Here is a 6,448-nt window from a genome sequence, read left to right as displayed (position 1 = left end):
ACCAATAAATGAAACCTGGCAGAGATTCATTCCTCGGAGGACTGCAGACGTGCCAAGTCTGAACTTCTGAAGGAAGTTTGAGCTCTTAAATCGCCTGAGTGCTTGCAAATGTTTCCTGCACTGGGAAGCTTTATCACCAGAATCGTGTAAACATCTGCAAGGATTTGGAGTTGTCTTAGATTCACTTCGTACTTTTGTTTTGGGAATCAGCCTGACACGTTTCAACCCAAACCCAGATGTCTAAAATGATGCTTTTCACTTAACAGTTGTAGAAGGTTGAGTTGACTGTCAGCGGGTGATGTTTTAGGCTAGTGCTAACTGATGGCTTGCAAGTAGCCAAAGAAAACCTAAGCCATTTCTTCAGAGTGAAGGTTTTTGTAGGCGGGGACTTGATAAGTAATGTTTGTATTTCAGAGCTTATTTTGAAGGAGTTGGAGCCTGTGCAAAGAGGAATTTCAGTATGTAAGGAAGGATGTTTAGGAATGCGCACGTTTGGGTTCAATATTTGAATAAACTTTGAGAGATACTTTGAATTTAGAATTTTGGACCACTGGAAAGGCTGCCTGCATTAGCCCAGTGAGGCAGGGATCCAGTGCTGAATGGTGCTGCTGGAGTACAAAGTGCTTTTTGTAACTTCTTATCCCTTCATCTCATACGTTGTGTTCATCCATGAACACATTCTTCCCCATTCAGATTAATGATCTCCCTTCCTTCAGCAATACCCTTTATTTTGTTGGCAAAAGCTGTTTTGGAGTGAGAACTTCAGTGACTTTACTTTCCATTATTGCTTTTTGGTCTCTGTAAGGTTTAGGAAGTGTTTGGATAGGCTGCGAAGTGTTCATTTTAAGTTGACTGAAGTCAACTTGGACATGAAGCCAAGGAGTGAATGGATAGATCCTTTAGTATGGAAGCTTCTGTGTTAGCTCTTTTGCTTTAGCTTGTGTAGTGTTTGTAAAGAGTAGGTAAGTTTCCATGGCTAGTTGTGTGCCCCATTTTCTTCCTCCCCACTTCCCTTTCTCTAACCTCAGGGCTGTGGTGCTGGAGGCTCCCAGGCAGCTTCTCAAATGGCATTAAAAAAAGCTAAGTTTTAAGAAAACCAGATGGAGAGGATGGTAGTTGTGCAGGTTTGGGTAGGAAACGGGTTAATTCTGGCTTGGGAGGCCTCGCTCTCCTGCAGATGGGCTCTGAACACCTGATGAAAACTCCAGAAGGTAATTTCTAGAAGCGTAGCTGGGGAGAATGAAGGAGAGAATTCCAGTTCTCCTCGTGCAGAAGTACGAGTTGAACACACACAGTCTTACTGGGCAGAACGCGTCTTGCTTAGCAAAGACGTACTGGGGACTGATCAGTTGATTCCAGCTTCTCTTAAAAGCGCCAAGAGTTTGAATTCCTTACTATCAAGCTCGAGTGGGTACAGTAGCCTAAGACTTGACGTAAGCTTGCCCTGGTTTGATCCTACAAGGCTGGAGGTGCAGAGAATCAGGCTTTTCCCCCCTAGGAGCGTTTAATGCCCCATCCCTGGCAGTGTTCAAGGCTGGGTTGGACAGAGCCTTGGGCGACTGGTGTGAGCTGTCCCTGTCCATGGCAGGAAGGTGGAACTGAATGATCTAAAGGTCCTTTCCACCCCAAACCATTCTGTGATTTTTTTAAGACTTTGGAAAGTGTTTTAGTGTTGTCAGGATCAAGATGTCAGACTGAAGAAATGGATTTTAAGCAGGTCTTGAATAAATCTGAAACTAGTTCAAGTTGAAGACTCTCACAGTTAGATTAACCTGTTGAAAAAATTGCTTGTTTTGAGATACATGCAATTAACCATCTGAGAAATGTTACCCTTGGGAAACCTTAAATGTATATGAAGTATTCTCATAGTTCAGAGTTACAATTAAGAAAAATAATTCTGTTGAAGCTTTAGTTGGCAGTGGCAGATTAAAAGCATTTTCTATTTGATATGTCAAGTTCTTTGGCCCATTCCATTGACTTGCTGCTGGACTATGTTGCAGATTTTCTAGTGTTCTCTCTGTTTTTATGAAAAGAAGATTACTTTTTGTTCTAAACTTATTTCAGCTTTGTCCTTTCTGGCATCCTTTGATGTCTGTGGTCTAGTTCAGTGTGCTTTATCTCAATCATAAGCAGTTAAAAGGATTACATAGATGCCACTCTCGTTAGTGTTCTTAATAAAGTCTTTGACTGACAAATAAGAACATCTAATGTGCAGTGTAAGGAAGAGGTGACTTCTAGTTGTTGTATAACTAATGGTTCAACATGTGTGATAAAACTTGTGCTGCTTGCCTTGCTTTGCTCAGATAAAACCCTTCACCTAGGCTGTTCTGTGCTCTGCTTTGCTTAGAAGTGTAGGTCATAATCTCGGCTGGAGTTGCCGAGAGAGCTGGAGCTGTACCAAAACGTGCTCATGGTAGGGCTTTTCCTTGGTTTCAGAGTCATGATCTACAGCCTGATTTGCAGAGACATGGGCTCCCGTGCAGGGCAGGGGCAGCTCTTCCCAGGGCAGTGACCATTCCTGGACTGTGGCCGGTATTCCCATTTCCACCACTGAAAGCTCTGCCCTGTGTCCCGTCAGTGTGCGGGAGGGAGCTGGGCTGCAGAGCAGCTCGAGCAGCTCCCCAGGGCTGATTACTGCTGCAGTTCTTGCAGGCCTGTCCCTGACTGCATTCTTGCAGGGACGTGCTGCTCTTGGTTCTTCTCTGGTTTGCTTCAGCTCCGAGTAGTGAATTAGGCAAATTGCTCTTTCTGACCGTATCAGGAGACTCCTTAGGAGCGTGTCACAAGGAATTGGGAGTTTCTTTTGTCTCTCTGTTGCAGACTTTGGAAACTGGTAGGGAGGAATGGATCATAATGTGAGAAGATGGCAAGTGAAACCTACTTCTCTTTGAGCAGGGTTAGCAATGCAAGGCAGGCTTTTCCTACCTGCTGGATTGGTGATGCTCAAACCAAATCTCCAGGTAAGAAATTATTCCTGCTCTTACTGAAATCAGCGTCACGTAGGGTAAAAGGAGAGAAACAAAACTTGAGTTAGGCTGCATGCAACAGATGAGGGGCAGTAAACATGACGGAGAATGATTTTGCTGTTCTGGATAAGTCTGGAGAAGTGTGTGACAAAGAGTAGAATCTGATCTGAACTGCACAGTTGTCTGGGAATAGGATGTAATTCACAGTGTGACTGGAAATAGCAGGGAAGGGAAAATGTGGTACATCCAGTTGTGTGTGGTGGTAAGTGTTTGTGCTCATGGTTGTTACAGGTCTTATTAGGAGGTTTGTGATAAACAAGTAGAAAACCCGGTGATGTCAGTCCTCGTCAAGGCGGTGTGAGAAGCTGGAAGCCCTCTCCTTACCCGCAGCTCGTGTAAAACAGGTCCTCGCCGATTGTCCTTGAATTTCTTTGTGAAAGTACTAATCTTCACAGGAGCATCTGTGGGTGGTGAGGTCTGGGGGGCTTCTCTGTTTTTTTTTGGTTTTTTTTTTTTTTGGCACCTGAAGTATAACTCTGTTCCTGTAGTTAATGCTGGTGATGGTATTTTGGTGCCCGTGTACTGTAAATCTGGAACTGTCATTCAAAACAGGCCCTCCGAGTTTCATGGGATGTGGTCAATACTTACTATTTCTTGTAATATTTTTGCCAGGGAAGAAACATTTCTGTTTCATGGTTAAGTAAAACTGGGTTGGGTGGGATTGGAAATGCAGAGTCTGAAAGAAACTTCCTGATTCTCAACTCTTCAGTGCTGCTGTTAACCTCTTGAGTGTCGATGTATGGCTTCGAAACAATATGAAGCCGTCTTTGAGGGTGTAGGAAGTCTTTATGGTAATCATTTGGACTGGGGGAGCTCATAAACCAGCTTAATTTCCATGACTGTGTCTAATTCTAATTCAACTCTGATCTTTTAAGAAAAAGATGGGGTGTTGTTTTTTGCTGTGTGCATCAGCTGCGTTCTTTGGATGTAGCTATGTGCCTTTTCTGAAAGCAGAGTTACAGAGGAAATGTGTGTACTAGGGCTAAATGCATGTGTGTTGGGGTGGTTGGTTGGTTGGGTTTTGTTTTGCTTTTAAAGGTATTAAGCTTCTAATTTAAATTGATGCAGAAATCCAGTGTAGTAAGTTCTGCTGCAGGATGGTATTCGTGCTTCATTTCAATTTTCTTACATAAGAAGTATTTTGTACTCAAACTGGCAACGAAACCTTGTTTTTCTAGTAGGTTATATAAACATTTGAGCCATAGCTTGTCCAAAAATGCATTCTCATGAAATCCTTCCCATAAACTTCATTAGATGGCAAATGACCTCAGGTTTTGTCAGGTGAGGATTTCTTTCTGGTTTTCTTCTATGTAAATGTTATTTCAATGTGATCTTTATGTACTTCTCCCTCTCTGCTCACAAAATCAGCCACATCTCTGTATTTTCCATCTGGTTTCTAGTACAAATGGTGCTGCATTAATTTGGTTTATATTAGATTCAGAGATCAGGACATGAGTATGAGTTGCTTATATAATATTGGAAAGCTACTTTGGAAATAATTGAGGGCATTGAGATGTAAAAATGAAGTGTATATGCTGAATTAGAATTGCAAGGCCTTGTCTTAGGGTAGTGATCTATTGAGGTATGTGCAGAACACCAGTGGGTAACTGCTGTGCAAAGTGTGTTTGAATATGGAGGTGCAAAATGTGGGTGTTTGAGTGTCAGAGCAGTGTTTGTGGACGCCCCATTCCCTGTGTTCTTGCAGAGAGAAGTGATGGGCAAGTTAGGATTACCCGTGGTCTGAATCCAGCCCACGGGCTGCCAGGTGTATTGCTCTTTTGGCATTAAAAGGCTTGAATTTATTCAAGCTTTCAGTGATTTGTCTGGTTTAAAAAAGAAATTCAAACCTGCCTTACAGGAAGCGCTCTGCCTCCGTGGAGCATGACTTTGCTTTGTGTAAAGGTTATAGATCTTGGATGCTTTAGCGCTTCCTGCAGGATTTTTGTGTGATTAGCCCAAGACCCCTAAAAATCAGGTTTAGCTGTGGTCTTGTTTTAGATGGAGTGGTTTTGATGGTTAGAAAATTTTGGTCTGTAAGTATATACATGTGAGCTGATAGGTGGCTTTCATTATAGTATTCCTCAAAGAATACTCAGTAGTAAGAAAATCTCAAGGCTCTGCATCTGGGGAAGCTTCATTGTATATGTGAAAGCTCTTGTAGGTACCAAAATACTGGCTATTTTTCACGTCCTGCTCTTGAAGCATGTTTGGTTTGATGATACAGTGGATTTTTAGTTGTTCTTGTTGCTCTGCAGTGAAACTTGTGTGTCCTGAAGCCATTGTTAATTTTAGCACTTGAGAAATTAACTAATTTACTACTAATGTAATTAATCTCCCTGAAATAAGTCCTGCTGTTCTAACTGAATATCCACAAAGGAGTTGAGCGTCATTTAAGTACATTTACTTTCCAAAGCTGTTTCAGGAGTCCCTGTGTATAAAAATACCCGATTGCTTTGAAAGCTTCTCCTTGAAAATGATGATCACAATAAAGTTGTATAGGAACTTGGTTTAAGACTAGGTGTTAACCACTACCTCAGAGGTGACTTAAGTTTTCAAACTCTTAATGTCTTTGTTGTTCACAAAACATCTTTAAATGTCAATTTGGATCACATAGCAGCTTCTTTGCGGCTCTGCTGAGGACTTAAAGCTCTAATTTAGCAATTACAGAGGATAACAAAGCCAGATATTGGAAAGGAATTAGTCTTATTATATCCAGTGTTAAAGCCATGTGTGTATGCATTTACATCTGCATGTGCAAAGTGTTGTACGTGCTGCAGAAAGGTCGGTGCAGTTGGCATTAGAGGATTTTTTGCTGTCAAATTGTGGCTTTTGCTATTAGCCTTCCCTGCAAAACACTACTTGGAAAAAACCCCGTAACCTTCAGATAGTTGGTCTTACTCATCTGCATCCCTCTCCTAAAGCTTGCCTTGAGACAGGCTGCGCAAGAGATGGTTATAAAAAGTAATTAACATGTGTCTTGAGTTTAACAAAGTAAAATGAGGGGAAATGGGGATATTTGCTTGGGGAGAACACATCACTGGGCTAAAAATACATATTGTATGCATATATTTGGGGGAAGAAATCAGTAGTAAAAACTGAGTATGATGTAGAAATTATCACACCTTCCTCTTAGGAAACGGAGCCTCTTCTGAAGAGAGGTGCATGTGGTTTGTGGGGGTTTTCTTGGTCATGGTTTGTTGTTGTTGGGAGCATTTTATGGGAAACTGTTACCTATAGGTAATGACTGGTTTTAAGGGTAGTGTCAGTGCAATCTGTTCATTAATCGTAGAATCAACCAGGTTGGAAAAGACCTGCAAGATCATCCAGTCCAGCTGTTCCCCGGCACTGCCAAGGCCACCACTAACCCATGGCACTGAGGGCCTCGGCTGCATGGTTTCCGAACGCTTCGGGATTAGTGATTC

The sequence above is a fragment of the Nestor notabilis genome, unplaced genomic scaffold (assembly GCF_000696875.1).
Source record: "Nestor notabilis isolate BGI_N333 unplaced genomic scaffold, ASM69687v1 scaffold6675, whole genome shotgun sequence".
NCBI classification, from domain to species: Eukaryota; Metazoa; Chordata; class Aves; order Psittaciformes; family Psittacidae; genus Nestor; species Nestor notabilis.
The sequence above is the reverse complement of the archived record's forward strand: the minus strand, read 5'-3'. Positions refer to the sequence as shown.